Below are 24,772 nucleotides of genomic sequence, written 5' to 3'. Positions count from 1 at the left end.
ATCGAAAATTCACGTAAAAACTATAATCTTGAATCGGTAACTAAACCTGAGGTATATAGTGCAGTACTAGTACAGACCGATTCCAGGGTTCTCTGTTTTCAGAGTTCTCGTAGCAGATGCGTGCAGTTCTTCGTTGTAAGATTTCTGTTTCTGGTGTTGCTTTCTGTACTACTATGAAAAATAGTAAATCTTAGAATCTTGGGGATTGGTAAGAACGGAGTGGGATCTGTGAGGTAAGAATTAATCCAGTAGCCGACTGTAGTGAGTGTTATCGCTGTACAAAGTTTAACTCTGAAGTTACTCTCAGTGTCTTGCTCTCAGGTACAGCGTGAAAAGAAGTTTAGAAAGCGAGTATTTTTGCATTGAGTAATAAAAGTAATTATGTGCATTTAAATGTTGTGTACGGCATTGTAAGTGAGGTACAAGCTTTACCCATATTTTTGTTCTGTACGTGCGTCTGCGAAGTGTTGGTATACCGCCATAATGAGGGAGATCAATAAGTTCGGAAGAGCAACAGAAAGAAAAACATCCCGGTTCTAGTCGGACCGGGACTGCATTTCGCGATCGTTTTAAAGACGATGAGTTGGATTGGCATTGATAGTCTCTGCTTCCTACATCGGGCAGACGCTTCTTCAGACGCGATACTCAATAGCAGAAATGCCGTTATTCTTCTGTCCAGCATACTATTTACCGGCGTTTTGTATAAAGTCATGAACGAACGCTTGTCAACTTGGATTGCCGGTGAAATACACACACTTATCTGACCGCTGTTGAATCGGAATTCGTTGCTAAATTATCGGATGAAGATGAAAGGTCGGAAAATGGCAGTCCCTTTGGTACGGCCCACCACAAGTATTTTTCAGACAGCTCATGCCCTACGGTATTTTAGCAAACGTAAAGCTGAACGACGTATTGAACACATAATTATGAACAGAGATTGTCGCATTAGCGTCGTGTGTACATTTTTGTTCCAAGAATAGATAGGACGACAGAAACGCGTTCAATTATGAACCTGACAGTGAAGCCGGCGAACAAGAATATCAGGAATTATGCAACTGGTGTATGTGCACGGCCAAAATAAGACACCAGCTACCTGTTAATCAACCTTGTATGTAAATGGGTGCCGTCGAAGTGGTCAATTTCGGCCTCATAACTACAGTTCAAGGAAGCTGTAGCACTTGTCATAACAATGAGTAGATAGACATTGTGGACACAGAGAATATTTGTTTGAGAAATTGTTATTAGAAAATCTTTGGAGGGACTGCAACAAAGGCTTCAGAAGGATAAGAAAAGAACTGTTGTCTTCATCAGCACCAACATACTGACACGCATTCAACACAATGAACTTGGAGATCAGTTCAGAGTAATTTTTTTGGACAAATACACTGTTGTTAACCAGGTACGTATGACTAAACACTTATATATAGCACTATCTGATAAGATGTAATCAGGCATTGTAGTAGATCTTAATTTTGTGTGTGTCCACCTTTCCAGTGTTATGATGGCTTAACTCTACTGGGGTAACTTTCATTGCTGTGTCTGAATATCATTGGAGGGGTGGTAGTCCATTCTACCTCAGGAGAGAAAACCAGAGAAGACATAGGTGTTTGATGCTGGATAGGGAATGAAGGTAATATTCTGACTCATCCCCATATATATCATTGGGTTGAGATTGGGACTCTGGGCAGGCCAGTTCATTTCAGAAATATGTTAATGTCCACAAACCATTGCCTCATATAAACTGCTTTATGACAGGGTACAATTTCGTGCTGTAACATTCATTTTCTCTGAGCTCCTCCTGCATCCAATCATCCTGATTTAGGTTTTCCGTGATATCCCTAAATCGCTCCAGGCAAATGATGGGACAGTTCCTTTGAAAGGGCACGGCCGACTTCCTTCCCTGTCCTTCCCCAATCCGATGAGACCGATGACCTCACTGTTTGGTCTCTTCCCCCAAACAACCGAACCCATCTTCGAGCTCTTCTTGTACTGTGCACAGTGCTGTGAAATGTGTTTATATCCTTATTCATTTAGTGTTGTCTAATGCACACTAAGGGTGACATATCTTAACCATGAAAAAACACCATCTCCTTCGTATTTCACTGTTGGCATCAGACCTTAGTCCAACCATCGGATTGGTGAAGTAGTTAGAACACTGAACTCGCATTTGGGAGGGTGACAGTTTAGACCCTCATCCTGCAATCCAGATTTAGATTTTCCATGATTTCCCTAAATTTCTCCAGGCAAATGGCGGGATGGTTCCTTTGAAAGGGCACAGCCAATTTCCTTCACCATCCTTGACCCAATCCAAGCTTGGGCTCCATCTCTAATGAACTTGCTGTCAATGAGACATTAAACCCAATCATCCTTCCTTCTTCGTTACCATCAGATTGCCATCGGGTATACCATAGTTAATCACTGCAAATCGCTCCTTTCTACTCATCACTGTCCAATGGCATACATTGCCTCAAGTGTTGCATATCATTGACTACAGGAATATGTGGTTTATGAGGAGCTGTGGAGCTAATGAGTGATGACTTCTGCTGATTTGACCTAATTTTTTACACCCATTCTCCACAATAATTGATGATCCATGCTTGTCAGTACATAAGGTCTTCCTGGTCTCGGTTTAGCTGTGGCCGTTCCGTTGGATTTCCATTTCATGGTTGTATCACCAGTAATTGGCTTAGGCAATTTTAGAAGTCCTGGTGGATTTGTCACTTAGATGACATCCAATACTAGTCAACATTTAAAGTAACTGATCGCTGCTGATCAACTTATTCTGCTGTTACTGCTTGTCCACTGACAACACTGTACTCCCTACCTTCGCTTACACTGCCGAGTCTGCGTTTTGTGACATCTAGGGGACAGTTCCACTTTACGTAGCACTGGGTGTCTGGATACTTTTTATCAGATAATGCATTTCCTGCCAGTTTTTTAGAAAAAGCTGGTCAAGAAGTACCTTTACATGATTGCTTTCTTATGAACATTGTTACATGGATGCTTCCTAAGTAAATAATAAACAACTGTTTAGTCTAGCACTTGTTGCTTGTGGTGTCTTGAAATTTTGCCATTCCATTATATGTGTATTCTAGTTGAGATATTCTCTAATAATCAAATGTGTGAGTTAATTGTGTATCGTGTGTTGAAAAACTGTTCCATAACCTTAGGTCAGTTGTAGGATGTAAGCAGTTTAAAGATATGTGAATGTCATGACTCGGAATATTACTATAGTTTATGGTTGAAATAAGACTTCTTTCTAATAAAAACAGAGGCATAAGAAATTGTTTTATATTTTTTAATGTTTTGATATTGATTAGTTGTTTCTATGTTCAGCATATTTTGGTGTTGTTCCAAATATATGGTTTCATGATAAATATCTGAGAGTTTATATTGCTTTCAAACTAGGCCTATATGCTTTTTGTTTAAGAAACAGTGATTGAGAGACCTCGTAGCTAGAATATTACGATCATGGAATGCTTAAGTTACATAAAGCAGCTTGAAGCATCAGAATGTAAAGCATATTCCTTTTGGTGATCAAGATGTCGGGAAGTTACATTACATTTTTTAGCTTACTGTTTAAGTAACTCGTCATACAAGCAACTGATCCACAGTACCTTTATTCCCATAAAAAGTTGTCAACAACTATTTATAGGCCAACTGTTGCATGGAATTTGAGGAGTTACGAAGCCAGTTAGGTACTCCACCTCCTTTTTGCGTAATTTAACTGGTTTTTAGGTATTAAAAATAAATTTTTATTGTTGGAACCTTCTCTCTCTCTCTCTCTCTCTCTCTCTCTCTCTCTCTCTCTCTCTTTTTTCCCCCCACCTATGGCAACTCTACTTGTAGGGCTAGGTGTGTGTGTGTGTGTGTGTGTGTGTGTGTGTGTGTGTGTGTGGGGGGGGTGGGGGGGGGTGTTAACTAACAACTAACCTGTTTAAATAGATGTTATGTGTAGGGCTAGTATAATTAACTATAAATTGGATCCATCCATTGTTGGTTATGCCATTGTTTAGGTATGTTGTCCACATTCTACTTTATGAAAGGCTGCAGTGGCGTGCTTATACAATCATTTTCTCTGAACTCTTCATCTACTGTATGTAGTGCACAATGTTGTAAAATACGTTCATAGCCGTATGCATTTGCTCGAGTATCATGTCGTTTTTGGAAACCCAGAATCTACTATGTAGGAATCAACTTGGATTCCGGAAACAGCGATCGTGTGAGACCCAACTCGCTTTATTTGTTCACGAGACCCAGAAAATATTAGATACAGGCTCTCAGGTAGATGCTATTTTTCTTGACTTCGGAAGGCGTTCGATACAGTTCCGCACTGTCGCCTGATAAACAAAGTAAGAGCCTACGGAATATCAGGCCAGCTGTGTGGCTGGATTGAAGAGTTTTTAGCAAACAGAACACAGCATGTTGTTATCAATGGAGAGACGTCTACAGACGTTAAAGTAACCTCTGGCGTGCCACAGGGGAGTGTTATGGGACCATTGCTTTTCACAATATATATAAATGACCTAGTAGATAGTGTCGGAAGTTCCATGCGGCTTTTCGCGGATGATGCTGTAGTATACAGAGAAGTTGCAGCATTAGAAAATTGTAGCGAAATGCAGGAAGATCTGCAGCGGATAGGCACTTGGTGCAGGGAGTGGCAACTGACCCTTAACATAGACAAATGTAATGTATTGCGAATACATAGAAAGAAGGATCCTTTATTGTATGATTATATGATAGCGGAACAAACACTGGTAGCAGTTACTTGTGTAAAATATCTGGGAGTATGCGTGCGGAACGATTTGAAGTGGAATGATCATATAAAATTAATTGTTGGTAAGGCGGGTGCCAGGTTGAGATTCATTGGGAGAGTCCTTAGAAAATGTAGTCCATCAACAAAGGAGGTGGCTTACAAAACACTCGTTCGACCTATACTTGAGTATTGCTCATCAGTGTGGGATCCGTACCAGATCGGTCTGACGGAGGAGATAGAGAAGATCCAAAGAAGAGCAGCGCGTTTCGTCACAGGGTTATTTGGTAACCGTGATAGCGTTATGGAGATGTTTAACAAACTCAAGTGGCAGACTCTGCAAGAGAGGCGCTCTGCATTGCGGTGTAGCTTGCTCGCCAGGTTTCGAGAGGGTGCGTTTCTGGATGAGGTATCGAATATATTGCTTCCCCCTACTTATACCTCCCGAGGAGATCACGAATGTAAAATTAGAGAGATTAGAGCGCGCCCGGAGGCTTTCAGACAGTCGTTCTTCCCGCGAACCATACGCGACTGGAACAGGAAAGGGAGGTAATGACAGTGGCACGTAAAGTGCCCTCCGCCACACACCGTTGGGTGGCTTGCGGAGTATAAATGTAGATCTAGATAATTTAATGTTCTCTTAAGCGTGATAAGGACACCATACCATAACCATGTAAAACACAGTCACTGCCATAATTCACCGTTGGCATAAGACCCCAATTCTGCCATCAGACTGTCACAGGACGTAGCATAGTTAATCACTGGAAATCGCTCATTTCCAGTCATCCATTGTCGAGTGACGTATGTTACCTCAAGTGTTGTTTGGCTTATGAGGAGTTACTTTACCATTGTACCCCATTCTTTTTAACTCACTACACACAATTTTATAGTTCGACTGCTGGTAGCACTGTGGAACTTATACAAGGGGGTACCCAAAAGAAAACGAACATTTTTCATTGCACAGAGGTTTTGTAGTGCCATATTTTGCCACTGGGAGTGCGTAGAGTGAACATTCCTGTCAGTAAGTTGAGTGCCGCTTCGGAAGGAGGCCAAGACTAGTTGTAGCAGAATTTTTAGTGATAACTGTTTAGTGTGATTGTTGTTTTTGCAGTGGCTGATTTTTGTGAACAGCGTGCAGTGGTGAACTTGTGCTGTTTGCTAGGAAAAAGTGCAAGAGAAGCCCTTGAAATAAAAGGGTGTCTGCCAAGTTTGTGCCATGACTGACGAACAAAAATGAGGTCATGTGGAAGCATGCTGTGCTTTGAAAGAAGAACCCTGAAATGTTCCAAACTTGTTTTCAAAAATTATCACAGGTGATGAACCTTGGTGATATGCTTATGATCCTGAATCAAAGTAATAGTCAAGCTAGTGGAAGACTTAGTTTGCCTCAACCCAAGAAAGTTTTTCAACTGAAATCAAACATTAAGACAATGCTGGTTTGTTTGTTGTATGTGAGAGGAGTTGTCCACTCAGAGTTTGTTCTGCAGGATCAGACAGTTAACCAGGCTTTCTGCTTGGAAGTTATGAAATGATTGTGCAACACTGTGCAGTGCAAGTGACCTTATTTATGGGAGTTGGATGACTGATTTTTCCATCATGACAAAGCCCCTGCTTGCACAGCTCTGTCTGTGAAGGATCCTGAACTTTGAACACTTTTACAAGAAACATGTGAGGATATAGTTTATCCCCATATCTAAGAACACAAAGAATTCAACACAAATGGTCTCCGTTGACGTTCGAAAGAAACACATAACCAGCTTTGTATCTCTTTCCTGACAGTGAAATAAGTTCACAACTAAGGCAAGTACTTCTGAAATTTTCCAGTGATTTTTGGGTTTGCAGCTGGATCCCGTCAGCATTCTGCCACGATATTTCGGCCCAGAGACGTCCGGCCATCCTCAGGTGAGTAGATGAAGTACTTAGTCTACTCACCTGAGAATGCTTCGTTTACTCACCTGAGGATGGCCGGATGTCTCTGGGCCGAAATATCATGGCAGAATGTTGATGGGATCCAGCTGCAAACCCGAAAATTACTGGAAGAATTAAGGCAAGTAGTTGAAACAACAAAAGGAAGGCTTCCACAGTCAGAGTACGTTTCCTACTTGCAGACTATCAAATGGTTAAGTCCTTGCTCTCCTTGGCCAGAGCACATTGGAACAGATGAACACTTAAGTTGCAGTCTGCACAAGTTCACAGTTTCTACAGTCTTGCCAAGTGAGTCTGACTGAATATCAACAGGCTCACGAGCAAGTTCCGAGGTCCCTTGGCAGTGTGCGATCAGTGGTGCTGGATGTGTCGTAACTGCTATGATTGTCGCAAACACAGTCCTAAACACCCGTACAGCCATGACATTGGCAGATGCAGCAAAATGTTAGTGGTATGAGCGGCCTCCCTTCCTGATTTACATGCTCTCTGTACTGTGATCCGGTGTACGTAGAGAACCTCTGTAGGTTGCACTGCAAATGACAGTCGGAACGTCCTGTAGTTGCAGGGACTGAACTGGCAACTAACCTGAAGGCTGTGTTTTGCCATTTGGCATGGGCACTTGACGGCTTTTGCAACACACCAGTCTGTATGGCAGTTCTTGCCAAAAAGTGATATGACCCCTGTTCCTCACCCACATACTCACTGGCTGCCCTGTTTGGTTGATGAGACTGGGAAGTCTTGTACCATCCACCGTACTCCCCAGACTTAAGTCCTCGTGTCTTTGATTTGATTCTGAAGATGAAGGAACCACTTGGTGGCATTCACTTCAGAACTGTTCCAGAGATTTGACAGGCAGTAGACTGCTCCATTCGCACCATCAGCAGGACGGGCTCTGCTAACAGTATACTACGCCTTCAGCATCACTGGCAACAGATTCTACATAATGCTGGTGATTACTTTGAAGGACAGTTACAGGTGCAAACATGTAACTCTTTTGTATCGGGTGTGACTAAATAGTTGCCACTATTTAAGTTCCAACCTTCATACTTACCACCCTTTCTAAAGGGGTCTTCCATTGCCCACCCAACCTCCACAACATCTTAACCCAACTGTATGGCACTCCCAATCCCAAACCCTTGCTACGTGGATCTTATCCCCGTGTAAGACCCAAGTTCAAGACCTGCCCAGTCCAGTCACCCAGCACTTCCTATTCTATTCCTGTCATCCATCTTATCCCAGCAAAGGCTGGGTCACCAGTGAAAGCAGCCGTATTGTACACCAGCTCTGCTGCAATCAGTGCACAGCTTTTTATAGTGGTATGAATAAACTAGCTGTCACCAGGATGAACAGCCACTGGCAGTCTGTGGCTAAGAGGAAGGTAGACCAACCTGTGGCATGACATGCAGTTGAACATAACATGCTCAATTTCGATGGCCTTTTGACCCTACTCGTGTACCATCAGCATTTCTGAACTGCTTCTGAAATTATCCCTGCTTCAACCTGCTGTCCCGTACCCTCCACCAACAGTTTCCGACCCCTCATCCTGTCACCTCCTCCCATTTTGCATTCCCTCGCCTTGTTTGTGTGCCATCCTCTGCCATTGTACCCACCCATCCTGTCCCCTTCCCCGCTCTTCTCCTTTTCTCGTCCCTGTACCTGGCAGTCTGTAGTCCATGCGCACCCATCCAGACAGCATTCTTCTCTTGACACTCATATCTTGCTATCCCCCCCCTCCCTTTTCCCTGCCTCACTCCAGATTGCTATTCATGTGACAGTTGCATTCCAGTCATAGCTGCAGTTGTCTTGTGACAGCCAGAGCGAGAGCACCAGCAGCAGCGAGTACTGTTTGTATAAAGCGTTTTTGTACTTATTTGCTGCGCTTAGCTTTTAAATAGTTTTTCTGGGAAAACCTAGCGTAGTTTTCGCGTCTCGTATTTCAGTGAGTGTTTCTTGATTATCAGAGTAGCTCATCAGAAGATTATCTTGGGAATTTGTCACCGTATAGAGTAGGGTAAACATAGTCATGTGTAGGGACTGTGGTTGTTGTGAGCGGACGCAAGGAGAATTGGCCACTCTTCGGGGGCAGGTGGAGGCTTTGTCTGTTAGGCTCATCGAGCTCGAGGCGCAGGCGTCGGCTCGTAGTGGCGTTGGGGCAACTGTGGTGAGACCTATGCCTACTTCGGTGGCCTTGGAATCACATGGAACCCCTGATGTCGCTGCGTCTTCCGGCAGTGAGCATCTTACCGGTCAGCCATCACTCCAGGGTGAATGGCGGACAGTGGTGGGCTCGCGCGTGCCTGGCCAAAAGGCGAAGGTGGGATCTGGCCGCGTGGCAGCTGCCTTACCCCTTTCCAACAGGTACGGGGTGCTTCCTAGTGGTGATGACATCGTTTCCGAGCCACCACAGGATGCCTCGCCTGTTGGGCCAGTGGCCGATTCTCCGGCAAGGTCCCGACAGTCACAGAGGGCGGGCCTATTAGTTATAGGGAGCTCCAACGTTAGGCGGGTTATGGAGCCCCTTAGGAAAATAGCGGGTAGGTCGGGGAAGAATGCCAGTGTGCACTCGGTGTGCTTGCCGGGGGGTCTCGTCCGTAATGTGGAGGAGGCCCTTCCGGCAGCTATTGAACGCACTGGGTGTGACCGGCTGCAGATAGTAGCACATGTCGGAACGAATGACGCCTGCCGCTTGGGTTCTGAGGCCATCCTTGGTTCCTTCCGGCGGCTGGCTGATTTGGTGAAGACAACCAGCATCGCACGCGGAGTGCAAGCTGAGCTTAATATCTGCAGCATAGTGCCCAGAGTCGATCGCGGTCCTCTGGTTTGGAGCCGTGTGGAGGGTCTAAACCAGAGGCTCAGACGACTCTGCGACTATAATGGTTGCAAATTCATCGACCTCCGTTATTGGGTGGAGAACTGTAGGGCCCCCCTAGACAGGTCAGGCGTGCACTACACACCGGAAGCAGCTACTAGGGTAGCAGAGTACGTGTGGCGTGCACACGGGGGTTTTTTAGGTTAGAGGGACCCCCCCCCCCCCCCTTGGGCGAAACGATAAAATACCTGACGGCTTACCAGAGAGGACATTATCATCGTTGATAAAGAACGTCCGTCCTCAGAGACCAAAAACAGGAAAAGTTAACGTAATATTGATAAACTGCAGGAGTATCCAGGGCAAGGTTCCTGAATTAGTATCTCTTATTGAAGGAAATAGTGCGCATATAGTATTGGGAACGGAAAGTTGGTTAAAACTGGAAGTGAACAGTAACGAAATCCTAGACACAGAATGGAATATATACTGCAAGGATAGGATAAACGCCAATGGTGGAGGAGTATTTATAGCAGTAAAGAATTCAATAATATCCAGTGAAGTTATTAGCGAATGCGAATGTGAAATAATCTGGGTTAAGTTAAGTATCAAAGGTGGGTCAGATATGATAGTCGGATGCTTCTATAGACCACCTGCATCAGCAACCGTAGTAGTTGAGCGCCTCAGAGAGAACCTGCAGAACGTCGTGAAGAAGTTTCGTCATCATACTATTGTAATAGGGGGAGACTTCAATCTACCAGGTATAGAATGGGATAGTCACACAATCAGAACTGGAGCCAGGGACAGAGACTCTTGTGACATTATCCTGACTGCCTTGTCCGAGAATTACTTCGAGCAGATAGTTAGAGAACCAACTCGTGAAGCTAACGTTTTAGACCTCATAGCAACAAATAGACCGGAACTTTTCGACTCCGTGAATGTAGAAGAGGGTATCAGTCATCATAAGTCAGTGGTTGCATCAATGACTACAAGTGTAATAAGAAATGCCAAGAAAGGAAGGAAAATATATTTGCTTAACAAGAGTGATAGGGCACAAATCGCAGAATATCTGAGTGACCACCATCAAACGTTCATTTCTGAGGAAGAGGATGTGGAACAAAAATGGAAAAAATTCAGAAACATCGTCCAGTACGCCTTAGATAAGTTCGTACCGACTAAGGTCCAAAGCGAGGGGAAAGATCCACCGTGGTATAACAATCATGTACGAAAGGTACTACGGAAACAAAGAAAGCTTCATCATAGGTTTAAGAGTAGTCGAATCATAGCTGATAAGGAAAAGCTGAACGAAGCGAAAAAGAGCGTAAAGAGAGCAATGAGAGAAGCATTCAACGAATTCGAACATAAAACATTGGCAAACAATCTAAACAAGAACCCTAAAAAGTTTTGGTCATATGTAAAATTGGTAAGCCGATCTAAATCCCCTATTCAGTCACTCGTTGACCACGATGGCACCGAAACAGAGGACGACCGAAGAAAGGCAGAAATACTGAATTCAGTGTTCCGAAACTGTTTCACTGCGGAAAATCGTAACACGGTCCCTGACTTCAGCCGTCGCACGGACGCCAAAATGGAAAATATTGAAATAAACGATATCGGAATTAAAAAACAACTGCTATCACTTAGTAGCGGAAAAGCATCCGGAACAGACGAGATACCCTTAAGATTCTACAGTGATTATGCTAAAGAACTTGCCCCCTTTCTATCAGCAATTTATCGTAGATCGCTGGAAGAACGTAAAGTACCTAGCGACTGGAAGAAAGCGCAGGTCGTTCCCATTTTCAAGAAGGGTCATAAATCAGATGCGAATAATTATAGGCCTATTTCGCTTATGTCAATCTGTTGTAGAATAATGGAACATGTTTTGTGTTCTTGTATTATGACGTTCGTAGATAATACAAATCTCCTTCATCATAACCAACATGGATTCCGCAAACAGAGATCATGTGAAACTCAGCTCGCCCTATTTGCCCAAGAAATTCACAGTGCCGTAGACACTGGCGAGCAGATTGATGCCGTATTCCTGGACTTCAGGAAGGCATTTGATACGGTTCCGCACTTACGTTTAGTGAAAAAAATACGAGCTTACGGAATATCGGACCAGGTTTGTGATTGGATTCAGGATTTCCTAGAAGAAAGAACACAACATGTCATTCTTAACGGTTCAAAATCTGCAGATGTAGAGGTAATTTCGGGAGTACCGCAGGGAAGCGTGATAGGACCTTTATTGTTTACAATATACATAAATGACTTAGTTGACAACATCGGTAGCTCCGTGAGGCTATTTGCAGATGACACGGTTGTCTACAAGAAAGTAGCAACATCAGAAGACTCGTACGTACTCCAGGAGGACCTGCAGAGGATTAATGCATGGTGCGACAGCTGGCAGCTTTCCCTAAACGTAGATAAATGTAATATAATGCGCATACATAGGGGCAGAAATCCATTCCAGTACGATTATGCCATAGGTGGTAAATCATTGGAAGCGGTAACGACCGTAAAACACTTAGGAGTTACTATCCGGAGCGATCTGAAGTGGAATGATCACATAAAACAAATAGTGGGAAAAGCAGGCGCCAGGTTGAGATTCATAGGAAGAATTCTAAGAAAATGTGACTCATCGACGAAAGAAGTAGCTTACAAAACGCTTGTTCGTCCGATTCTTGAGTATTGCTCATCAGTATGGGACCCTTACCAGGTTGGATTAATAGAAGAGATAGACATGTTCCAGCGAAAAGCAGCGCGATTCGTCATGGGGACATTTAGTCAGCGCGAGAGCGTTACGGAGATGCTGAACAAGCTCCAGTGGCGGACACTTCAAGAAAGGCGTTACGCAATACGGAGAGGTTTATTATCGAAATTACGAGAGAGCACATTCCGGGAAGAGATGGGCAACATATTACTACCGCCCACATATATCTCGCGTAATGATCACAACGAAAAGATCCGAGAAATTAGAGCAAATACGGAGACTTACAAGCAGTCGTTCTTCCCACGCACAATTCGTGAATGGAACAGGGAAGGGGGGATCAGATAGTGGTACAATAAGTACCCTCCGCCACACACCGTAAGGTGGCTCGCGGAGTATAGATGTAGATGTAGATGTAGATGTAGCGGTCATGTGCGTTTGAGGATGAGGTGTGCTTGCTGTGTGAATATGTGTGCGTTTTCTTTTTGGCCAAAAGCTATAAGGTGTGAAAGTCTTTTTGCTGTGCTTCTCTGCAGCTCAACTTGTCGTCTGTACGGTGAGTAGCAATGTATTTTCTTAATATTGTTGATATGCTAACCAGGAGTTTCCACTCGTGTTGGTTTTGGAGGGACCTCCCCATAAAAATTCTGCCATAACTTATTGTAAAATTAATTAGTTTGTAATATGTTATTTTCATAATACCCATGTCTTGTATGTGATTTATGTATAAAATGAAAAGCTGTAGCCAAGTGTGGATCCCTGTGGGATAGAAAGTGTGGAATTCTTGCTTCAGGTTCTTGTTCTCTCTCCTGACATTTCTTCAGTTTCTGTATATTGGCTCCTGTTTTTCAGGAATGATAGAATCCTGTCTCCAGTCTTCCATTTTATACTATATATATGTGACAAGTGTTGCTGCAGATGGGTAAAAACTTTGTAATGTGTGTGAAAAAAAGTGAATGCCATGTACCGGTTGTTGCAGGTGAGACAGACGATCTTATCTGGGTGGGAGCAGATGATTTGGCACACCCTGGAGGGTCTTCACTGACAGTGCCAGTGGTTGTGGCCAGGGGCTACAAAAATGCGGGCGAAACTTCTCTCGTAAAGGTAGGATGTCTGTTTACTGTACTTTTCAGACAGTACAATTTTTCTCATGCAAGTTGTGCAGGCTGCAGTCTAAATAACTCCAACATTTTCAGGGGGGCAGGAATACAAAACTGACCCCCCCCCCCCCCACTCTCTCTCTCTCTCTCTCTCTCTCTCTCTGTGTGTGTGTGTGTGTGTGTGTGTGTGTGTGTGTGTGTGTGTGTAACACTCCAGCTCTCAGTATAGAAAAAAATTGTAAAAATTAGCTCAAAATTTTTAATTATACATCTTACTCTTCTCAAATAATAAAATGAGATTACTAAACCATCTTAAAATGTGTGGAGCAGGGAATGTAACATTATTTTTGTATACTTAAGTTGAATATCTGCTGATGATGATTGTTGATCATGATTATTTATCAATCTTCTACCTTGGGAAAGTCTTAGATTTTTCTTTTTGGTCTGTTTTTATTATCTGTGTCTGATGACACAGGTCATAACTTTGTTTCATGATGCATTTAGTGAATCAGACATCCCTTTGCACCTGTAAGTGACTTAGGTCACATTATCCGACATCAAAGTTACTGAGTCTATGAAGCGTGAAAAGCGTAATTGTTTGTTTATTAAAGTGTAAAAGTTATTATGGTGGTTAATCATAAACAGTTGATGTTCCTGAGTCATATATGTTCAATATATCACCTGCACCTGAGTTATAGGCAGGATTAACCTCATATTGCTCATTGATAAGGTGCTATTCCAGTATTGGAGAGTTGTGGCAATACTGATGTGAGTTTAGGAGGAGGCATAGCAATGGACTGAGGCACAAATTGGAATTTGTATCAGGGAGACACATTAGGGTAATCCGTGCAGGTGTGGTAGTGCAGTGCCAGTGCAGTGTAGTGATTAGTGCATCTGCCTAGTAAGCAGAAGACTTGGGTTCGTATCCTGTCACTGGTACAAATTTTAATTCATTGCTTCAGCCTACATCATTATCATACATATATAAGATGTCATTTTAAAAAATTGTAACGTGAAACTGTTAGAGACAGAGCATTGTGGTTTGTTGTAAAATGTTTAGCAGCTCTCAGCGGTGGTTCTTTCTTTCTTTCTTTCTTTTTTTTTCCCCCTCAGAAAAAATTTCATTGTCCCCCCCCCCCCCCCCCACTCATCGCATGTTAAACATTTAGGGTGATATTAGAGTTCCCCCCCCATGTACAGATTAGTATTTCAGCATAAACAGTTCTGATGGCATCATGGGTTGGTGCATTTGACTCAATACCTCACCTACACTTATTGTCAAAAGTATGATCATGTGGGATGCTAAGTGAAATTTGTGTCTGGATTGAGGACTTTAATAAGGTATGGAGGACACCGCATGTTATCTACGATGGAGAGTCATTGTTGGGTGTAGAAGTAACTTCGGGTGTGCCCCAGAGAAATGTGTTGGGCCCCTTGCTGTTCATATTGTACATTAATGACCTTGAAGATAATATTAATAGTAAAATCAGGCTTTTTGCAGGTGATGCAGTTATCTAATGGAGTACTATCTGAAGGAAGTAAAGGAGGTGAATAAATATTCAGTCAGATCTTGACAAGACTTCAATGAGGTGCAGAGATTGGCGGCTTGCTCTAAATGTTCAGAAATGTAAGCTTTTGCACTTCACAGAATGGAAAAAAAAGCATAGTATCCTATGACTATAATGTCAATGAGTCGTTTGAATTGGGCCACTCGTACAAAAAACCTGATGTAACACTTTGTAGGAATATGAAATGGAATGGTCACATAGGTTCAGTTGTGGGTAAAGCAGGTGGTAGGCTTTGGTTTACTGGTAGTATACTGGGGAAGTGCAATCAGACTACAAAGGAGATTACTTACAAGTCACTCATGTGACCTTTTCTAGAATATTGCTCAAGTGTGTGGGATCCATACCAAATAAGACTAACAGGGGACATTGAATGTATACAGAGAGTGGCAGCACAAATGGTCACAGGTTTGTTTAATCTGTGGGAGGGTGTTACAGACATACTGAAGGACTCTTGAAACCAGGCTTAAACTATCCCAAAAAAGTCTATTAACACAAAGTTTCAAGAACTGGCTTCAAATGATTACTCTAGGAATATACTACAACGCCATATGTATCATTTACGTGGGGATTGTGAGGACGAGATTAGAATAATTACTGTATGCACAGAAGCATCCAAACTACCATTCTTCTTGTGTTCCATACATGAATGGAACATGAAGAAACCCTAATAACTGGTACAATGGGACATACCCTTTGCCATGCACCCCACAGTGGTTTGCAGAGTTAAAATTCATAAGGGTAGCAGTGTTATTGACTACTGTTGCGTACATGAGATCCGTGATATAACCCAAAAAAGAAGTCTAATGACTTGATATTAGGAGAGTGTGGAGGGCTTGGGGCCATCACGACTCATCTACCTCTCAAGAAGTGCACCATTCAGCACGTTCAGACTCCAAAGGGGGGAGGGAGGAAGGGGTGCGCCATCGTGCTGCAAGATGATGGAAGGCTGCTGCAACTCTTTGATCTGTGGTAGCAAGAACTGTTAGAGCATACAAAGGTAAACATTTCATGTTATGGTTTTCTCTGCAAACATAAATGCTCGGATGACCGTATAGTGCATTAGGCAATGTCTAGCATTAAGCTTCGGGCTATTAAGGATGTGTTCAGGTGTGTTGTGAGGCATTCCGTGTCACCTCACCTTGGCCTCCCTGCTTGACCATCTCAGATTTTGTTGAAATTTTATGTGAACGTACGCACATGTCCTGAATGAACATTGGTAAAGTTAAACGTTCGTCAAAGCAATACTGGCCAAGATTAGTCACTTGTTTGACTCCCAGTGCGACTTTGTGCAGAAAGAGTGTGAATTTCTGGTGCCTTTGAGCTGTTATATTTTGGGCAATATTTTGTTACCACAAATGAAATTTAGCTATGTTGTACATTTTATACATTCTCTTAAGCATAACAATGAAAAGAATTTTATGAATGATAATTAGCCAAAAAGTTTTAGGCAAAATTGCTTGAAAAACCTGGCAAAAAAAATATCAGCACCAGAAAAAACTTCAAATTTTGGATTCTTACATCTCAGGGCCTAAAAGTATGAAGAACATGACACTTGGCATGTAGTAACCTAACAGCAAAAGGTTCTCAAATTTAAAGTTTCATTTATGTACCACTTTCCAATACTGAATAAATTAAGCGCAAATTTGAAGATGTTGGGAAAAGGCCAAAAGTATGGTACTGTCAACTTTGTTGCAAAAGAACTATATTATAAAACTCCAAACTTGGCTCGTTGGAAAGACCATGGTTTGAATAATAAAACAGAGTATATTTGACAGAGTATATTTGATTATCCAACACGGACTAACAGGGCTACATAATCTGAATGAAAATTGTGCTTGAAAATTGTAGCATGAAGAAAATGTTGAATGCCTGCTGAATATGAAACTTAATAAGCATACCTCTGTAGTGCAAGGATGTGGAACACAAAAATCCATTCATCTACTATTTTCCAATAATCTACTAATTTGTCAAAGTCATGTTGATTTTTGTGAAAATAGTGTATATTCAACATCCTTTTTACAAATACTGTTTTCTATTAAAGCTTCAAAACCAGTCTCATTCTAAACAACAGGTTTAACCCCCCTCCCAGAAAAATGGGTGTAATTTCCAATATATGTAAGAATGCTTCATAAATTGACGTAAGTAGCTGCAAAAATAGTACTGTAAACAAAGTTTTAACTTCGACTTCTTACATCTCATTGATTAAATAGACGGTAGATGTGAAACTTGTACACAATAACTTGGCAACATAAGGTTTATCAGGGTAAAATATCATTCAAGCACTGCTTTCCAAATTTCTACAAAATGAGTTCAAACCCAATTTTCATAAAAATTACAAGAATAGATCACATTAAGTTCGATCTTAGAAAATTTGTTTTCTACAATTGATTTCAAACTAGTCACAGTTGGAAAGTGCACATTTTCAAGAATCCAGAAAATCGCGTTCGATTTTCCAGTGTGCACTAACAGTACCTGAAAATGATAAACCAGTGTGAGGGAATGTACCACCATGACAATTGACTACATTGAAGCAACCTGTTGTCCATGTTCTGTGCATGTGGTTTTTATTTTTAGATCGACAAGTAATATCTCACTATATTGTGTTGGTGTATGGTGACTGTCACTATCTATTCAAGGATTTGATCCGGCAACCCCATCACCATAGTGTTCACACAATACATGCCAGGTTCCCAAGCCTGTAATTGGTTTCTTAATTTATGTTCCAAAGACTGTGCTGATAATTATTGGTTTGTTGTTAAAGATGCTGCTCAGAGGTTTCATTGGGAAGATTTGCAAGCTTCATTAAATCTTTTGTAGGTCATGTCAACAAAGACATGTTCAATCTGTCAGTTGCTGCGTTATGCCAGCAGCAACAAAGGCCTGCACGTGTCCACAAAAGATAATGTTATGCCTCTGGTGGTACCGTGATGATGTGGTGCACTACAGATTGCTTCCCCACTGTAACAATCACTAGTGACGTTTATTGTCAACAATACTACTCCACTATAATGCCTACCCGCATTCTGCTAAACTGACAAAAACACTATACAGGAGTTGGGTAGGGAAGTTATTCTGCACCTACCTTATTCACCTGATTTTGTGCCCTCAGATTTTCACCTTTTCCACTCTCTATTGAAAAATCTTCAAGGAACTTCCTTTCCAGGTGAAAATGCACCCTGAACATTACTCAATGAATTCTTCACTTCAAAACCATGTGATTTCTGCATTTGCAGAATTGAGAAGTTACCCAGCATTCGCAGGCTGTTGTGAATAGTGAAGGAGAATATATTAGTGATGACCAAAGTCTCTTTCAGTTCCCAATCATGATTTCATTCACAATGACAATAAACAAGGCTCAAGGTCAGTAAGAGGAGTTAGATGATGGGAGGGGGGGGGGGGGGGGGGAGGGAATGTATGTGCAGAAGTGGGAGGAGGTGAGGGACAGAGACAGGGGGAGGAGGAGGAGGAGGACAGACAGAAAGGGGGGGGGCGGAGAGAAATTTATGATGTATATCCAATTCCAAAACATATTTAGCAATTGTGAAGCATTGCTGGGTTTGCTAATATAGTACATTATCTTAACAATCTTACTACTAGCTGTTAGCAGTATGTGTCATTACTTGAATAGGTACAAGAATGTTCCCACTTTACAGTTTATGTACCACAAGAGAAAAAATGTTGAGAAGGTGCCTTGTAAGAGTAATTTTAAAGTGCATAATTTTTTGTATTGTTTTAAATTGGTCAGGTTATTTCTTGTGAAGCTTTACCCCTGCTTATCATGACTGATTTTTCTTCATTTTTGTGTGTGCATACTCTCTTCACAGTAGCAGATTTTTGTGTGGTATTCTGTGGATGAACATATGAACATCCTGGTCTCTATGAACAAGCTGGACTTGGTTCAAAATGATGTGATCTTCAAGACATAAGTAAGGCAGTGCAAGGAGGGTTTTTTTTTTTTTTTTTTTTTTTTTTTTTTTTTTTTTTTTTTTTTTTTTTTTTTTAAAAACAGCAGCTTATATGAGTTACTTTGCAGGTGTATTTGTGTATTTACGATGGTTCTAGTAATTCTTCATAACACTAAAAAGCATCTTTTACTTGCAAGAGTGTGTCCTCAAATATAATTACATATCTATCTCTGTGTAAGATCTAGCAATCATTATTTGACAGTCTTAGATCACAAATATTTTGTGAAGTGTAGAAACTAAAAGTATAAGGTATCTAGATTGAACATTGTAATAAAATGGAGAAGTGCTGATACACAGAAAATTCATTAGCTAGCAGGCAAAGACAAAATTCCCTTCTTTAGAGCTAGAATTCCGTATCTCTGCATCTACATACGTACTCTGCAAGCCACCGTATGGTGCGTGGTGGAGGGTACCCTATACCACAAGAAGTCATTTACTTTCCTGTTCCACTTTCAGACAGAGCAAGGGAAAAACAACTGTCTATATGCATCTATACGAGTTCTAATCTCTGTAATCTTATCTTCATGGTTGTTACATGCATGGCGACAGGAGAATCATTGTGCAGTCAGTCTCAAATGCCGATTCTTTAAATTTTTTCAAAAGTGTTCCTTAAAAAGAATGACACTTTCCGTCCAGTGATTCCCATTTGAGTTTCCGAAGCAACTCCGTAACACTTGCAAGTTGTTCGATCCTACCAGTAACAAATCTAACAGTCCACCTCTGAATTACTTCAATGTCTTCCTTTAATCTGACTCGATGTGAATCCCAAACACTCGAACAGTATTCAAGAATGGGTCACACTATGGTCCTCTTTGTGGTCTCCTTTACAGATGAATCACACTTTCCTTAAAAATTCACCCAATAAATAAAAATTAACCACTCACCTTCTCTACCACAATCTTCACATGCAGAGTGGAAATTTATGTCACGTACTAAGGTGTCTAGTCCCTTTGTCGAGTTCAAAATAGAAGGTTCTAAATCATTACAATCGACAAGTACAGCGATTTCTGTTAGATATTTTGGTAACTGATAACTCACTTATCGGTCATTGTAGGCGCTTCCCACTTGATCTTGGAGCGTAATATTTGGCAAGAGATGAGGATTAGCAGCAATAGTTATGACAAAACTCGAATAGTGTTTATTTGTAGTTAAATCTTATGAAAAAGTGCCTTCTTTGTCATTTGTATATCATGTATCATAATGTTCGACCATTACATATCACGTCTTCTCTGACAACTGAGTGGTGCTATCGAGTGGAAATTTGTCACGTACGAAGGTGTCTGGCCCCTTCATTCTGTACAAACTAGAAGCTTCCAAAAGTCATTGCAATTGACAATTACAACAATTTCTGTTAGATATTTTGGTAATCGATAACTCACTTATAGGTCATTGTGGGCACTTCACATTTGACCTAGAAGTGTAACATTTGGCAAGAGACGACAATTAGCAGCAATGTTTATGACAAAACGCCACAAAGTGTTGATTTGTAGTTAAATATTATGAAAAATTACTTCTTTGTTATTTGTATATCGACTATCGTAATGTTCGACCGTTACATATACGATTTTTGGTCATTTTTGTTCCATTTTATGTTGCTTTGCAATGTTATGCCCAGATATTTAAACAATGGCACTGTGTCAAGTAGGATATGACAAATGCTGTATCCGAACATTACTGGTTTGTTTCTCCTACTTATCCATGTTAACTTTCATTTTTCTATATTTAGAACCGGTTGGCATTCATCACACCAACTAGGAATTTTGTCGTACCATCCTACAGTCACTCATCAGCAACATCTTTCCATAAACCACAGTATTGTCAGCAAACAACTGCAAATTGCTGCCTTCCTGTCCACCAGATCATTTAAGCATATAGTTAATAATGGTGGTTAAGTTACACTGCCCTCAGACACTGCTAACGATATCATTATCTCTGATGAAAACTCTCTATCGAGCACAACATTCCGAGTTCTATTAATTAAGAATTCTTTGAACCACTCATCTGAGAACCTATTCCGTATGTTTGTGCGTTCATTAACTGTCTGCAGTGGGGGATCGTGTCAGTGCTTTTTGGAAATCTGGAAATATGGTATCTACCAATTGCCCGTTGTCCATAATTTGCAGTATATCACGTGAGAATAAGGCAAGTTTCACATGAGCGATGCTTTCTAAAACTGTGGTGGTGTGTGGACATCAGTGTTTCAGTCAATAAGAAATTTATTGCATTTGAACTCAGAATATGTTCTAGAATCATACAGCCAACTTATGTCAATGGTATTGGTCTTTAATTTTACTGGTCCATTCTTTTACTCTTCTTAAATACAGCTGTCACCTGCTCTATTTTCAGTCATGTGGGACTTGCTACTGGTTGGGCGATTCACAATAAATTTAAGCAAAGTGAGAGGCCAGTGCTGTAGAGTATTATCTGTAAAACTGAATTGGGATTCTGTCTGACCCTGACAACTTATTTGTTTTCAACTCTTTCAGTTATTTCTCTATGCCAGGGATCCTTATTACATCATCTCTCTCTCTCTCTCTCTCTCTCTCTCTCTCTCTCTCTCTCTCTCGTTCCTCATGCTGCTACCTGACTGAGGTCCACTTTTCTTTGTCAGTTCCTGTATTTGACTTTTCTTGTTCGTTATAAATAATGTTAAAGTGTTGAGTTTCGTGGATGTGTTACGAAGTATGTGTTGAATATCATGTTGCAGGTGCTGGACATTGGTACAGTACATTTCTATGGATATGCCAAAGCAGCTGCTATAGCCATTTCACACTACGCTGGAGGATGCAATGTTGGTAGATATATTCCATGTCCGATACGTCAGCTGTCGTGACTCAGAGGGCAGACTGTCACTTTGGACAAGACACTTAGTCACCAAGTCTCTTAATCTCAGTCCAGAGCTGCTCAAAAAGTCACAGTAGTGAAGAATGAGATTCACTTGGTAAGAACTGTTTTCTCCTCCTAAGGTTAAGTTGTATGAATTCTTGCATAGCTGTTTGTCTAACGCATCAGTAACTTTTGTTATTTCGTGACATTAGGATCAAAGTAGATTGCATCAGAACAGCATTCACAGTAACGCAACATTGTCATGTAATATTAAGAGCTCATACTGAATTCTCTTGTAATGTTAAGGTGATGCATAAGTTTGTAATGTTTTTGTTTCATGTGGTGGGATTGTGGTTGCTGTGGGTTTATTTATCAATTGCCATTTTTTATTTGTAGTTCATTGTCTGTATTTGAGTTTTTGTGTTGTTATTTCATCGTTTGGAGATAGCAAGTGGAGACATGGATGCTAGAAAATGGAATGCCAAGCAGAGATGTAGGAACATTACAGATATATTCTTCTGTTCGAGTTCAGTAGAGGGTGCCAGCAGCGGAGGCAGCCAGAAATATATGCCCCGAGTATGGGGTATTGCCATTGGACAGGGCACAGCAGGAAAATGGTTTTCTCGTTTTAAGGAGGAATGTTTTGATGTTGGTGACTCTCCACATCCAGTAAGACCTTAAGATTTGATGAACATCGTTTAAACACATTAACCCACAACTATTCACATCAGTGTACTCGAGAACTGGCAAATGTGATGAACTGTGGTCATTCCACCATTGTGCAACATGCAACGGGTAAGGTTCAAAAATTGGGTGAGTGGGTACTGCGTGCTCTAAGCCAAAATCACAAAAATCTGTGGGTGGCCATATATGCATCTCTGCTTGCTGTCATCAGTTGGCTCTTGAATGGCACTGACCATATTGTCACTGGTGAGAAGAAATGATGTATTTGTGCTAACATAAGAAAAAGAAAAGAATGGTTGAGCCCAAACAAAGCAGCAACTCCCTGTACAAAGACCTGCATGCGTCCACAAATAATAACATTATGAATCTGGTAGACCGACGACAGTATGGTGTACTACAAATTGCTTTCCCAAGATGCAATGATCACTGCTGACATTTATTGTCGACAGCTGAAATGTCACTGAGATCAGTCCAAGAACAACAACCAGGAAGACCGCATGAAGTGATACTGCTTCGCAATAATGCCTGCCCGAATTCTGCTAGACTGACAAAAACACTGTAAAGGAATTGGTTTGGAAATCGTTCTGCAGCTACCTTATTCACCTAATCTTGCGCCCTGAGATTTTCCTGTTTTCTGCTATCTATTGAACAATTTTCAAGGAACTTCCTTTCTGGATGAAAATGCGCTGCAAATGTGGCTCGGTGAATTTTTCACCTCAAACCCACGATTTCTATAGATGTGGATTTTAAAACTGACCCCACCATTGTAAGACTGTTGTAAATATTGAAGGAGAATATATTATTCATGACTAAAGTCTCTGTTATGTATATCTGTTGTTCTTATTTATGGATTCTGCTGTAGCTTCTTGATAGAACAATTCCATATTGATGGTTGAATAACACTTGCGCACTTTTTTGCTCTACTGATTTTTATTTGTGTGAACTAGTTTTCGGCTATTTGACCATCTTCAGATAACTACTGGCTATTGTTTACAAGGAGCTTGTGTTCTTATGAACCAAACATTCTGGACTAAGATACAAGGCACTTATATACGATCTTTAATTGTGGTGTTGTCTTTGGAATTGTCAAACGGGTCTTTTGACATTTTGTTCTGTAAAACTGTTCTTTAACATAAAAATCACTTTTTGTGGTTTGTCAGTACCATGTACGACAACAATTAGAATTATATCTAAAAACAAAGATGATGTGACATACCAAATGAAAGTGCTGGCAGGTCGACAGACACACAAACACACACAAACATACACACAAAATTCAAGCTTTCGCAACAAACCGTTGCCTCATCAGGAAAGAGGGAAGGAGAGGGAAAAACGAAAGGATGTGGGTTTTAGGGAGAGGGTAAGGAGTCATTCCAATCCCGGGAGCGGAAAGACTTACCTTAGGGGGAAAAAAGGACGGGTATACACTCGCGCGCGCGCACACACACACACACACACATATCCATCCACACATATACAGACACAAGCAGACATATTTAAAGACAAAGAGTTTGGGCAGAGATGTCAGTCGAGGCAGAAGTGCAGAGGCAAAGATGTTGTTGAATGACAGGTGAGGTATGAGTGGCAGCAACTTGAAATTAGCGGAGATTGAAGCCTGGTGGATAACGGGAAGAGAAGATATACTGAAGAGCGAAATTAGCGGAGATTGAGGCCTGGTGGATAACGGGAAGAGAGGATATACTGAAGAGCAAGTTCCCATCTCCGGAGTTCAGATAGGTTGGTGTTAGTGGGAAGTATCCAGATAATCTGGACGGTGTAACACTGTGCCAAGATGTGCTGGCCGTGCACCAAGGCATTTTTAGCCACAGGGTGATCCTCATTACCAACAAACACCGTCTGCCTGTGTCCATTCATGCGAATGGACAGTTTGTTGCTGGTCATTCCCACATAGAATGCGTCACAGTGTAGGCAGGTCAGTTGGTAGATCACATGAGTGCTTTCACACGTGGCTCTGCCTTTGATCGTGTAAACCTTCCGAGTTACAGGACTGGAGTAGGTGGTGGTGGGAGGGTGCATGGGACAGGTTTTACACCGGGGGCGGTTACAAGGGTAGGAGCCAGAGGGTAAGGAAGGTGGTTTGGGGATTTCATAGGGATGAACTAAGAGGTTACGAAGGTTAGGTGGACGGCGGAATGACACTCTTGGTGGAGTGGGGAGGATTTCATGAAGGATGGATCTCATTTCAGGGCAGGATTTGAGGAAGTCGTATCCCTACTGGAGAGCCACATTCAGAATCTGATCCAGTCCCGGAAAGTATCCTGTCACAAGTGGGGCACTTTTGTGGTTCTTCTGTGGAAGGTTCTGGGTTTGAGAGGATGAGGAAGTGGCTCTGGTTATTTGCTTCTGTACCAGGTTGGGAGGGTAGTTGCGGGATGCGAAAGCTGTTGTCAGGTTGTTGGTGTAATGCTTCAGGGATTCC

At 41.6% G+C, this 24,772-nt stretch overlaps 1 long non-coding RNA gene across 3 annotated transcripts in view; it reads left to right on the top strand.

The window, feature by feature from the left end:
• Positions 1–296: 296 nt before the first annotated feature.
• Positions 297–24,772, top strand: part of LOC124552602 — an 82,570-nt gene continuing 58,094 nt past the window's right edge. For 2 of the 3 annotated variants that reach the window (XR_006967938.1, XR_006967937.1), the window contains exons 1-4: positions 297–1,399; positions 1,495–1,630; positions 13,169–13,293; positions 21,530–21,763. This is a non-coding gene — a long non-coding RNA (uncharacterized LOC124552602). Of the gene's footprint in view, positions 1,400–1,494; positions 1,631–13,168; positions 13,294–14,790; positions 14,917–21,529; positions 21,764–24,772 lie in introns of all 3 variants that reach the window. The other variant, XR_006967939.1, reaches the window with a different exon arrangement.

The sequence above is a fragment of the Schistocerca americana genome, chromosome 10 (genome assembly GCF_021461395.2).
Source record: "Schistocerca americana isolate TAMUIC-IGC-003095 chromosome 10, iqSchAmer2.1, whole genome shotgun sequence".
Lineage (NCBI taxonomy): Eukaryota > Metazoa > Arthropoda > Insecta > Orthoptera > Acrididae > Schistocerca > Schistocerca americana.
This window is presented reverse-complemented; position numbering and strand designations above follow the sequence as displayed.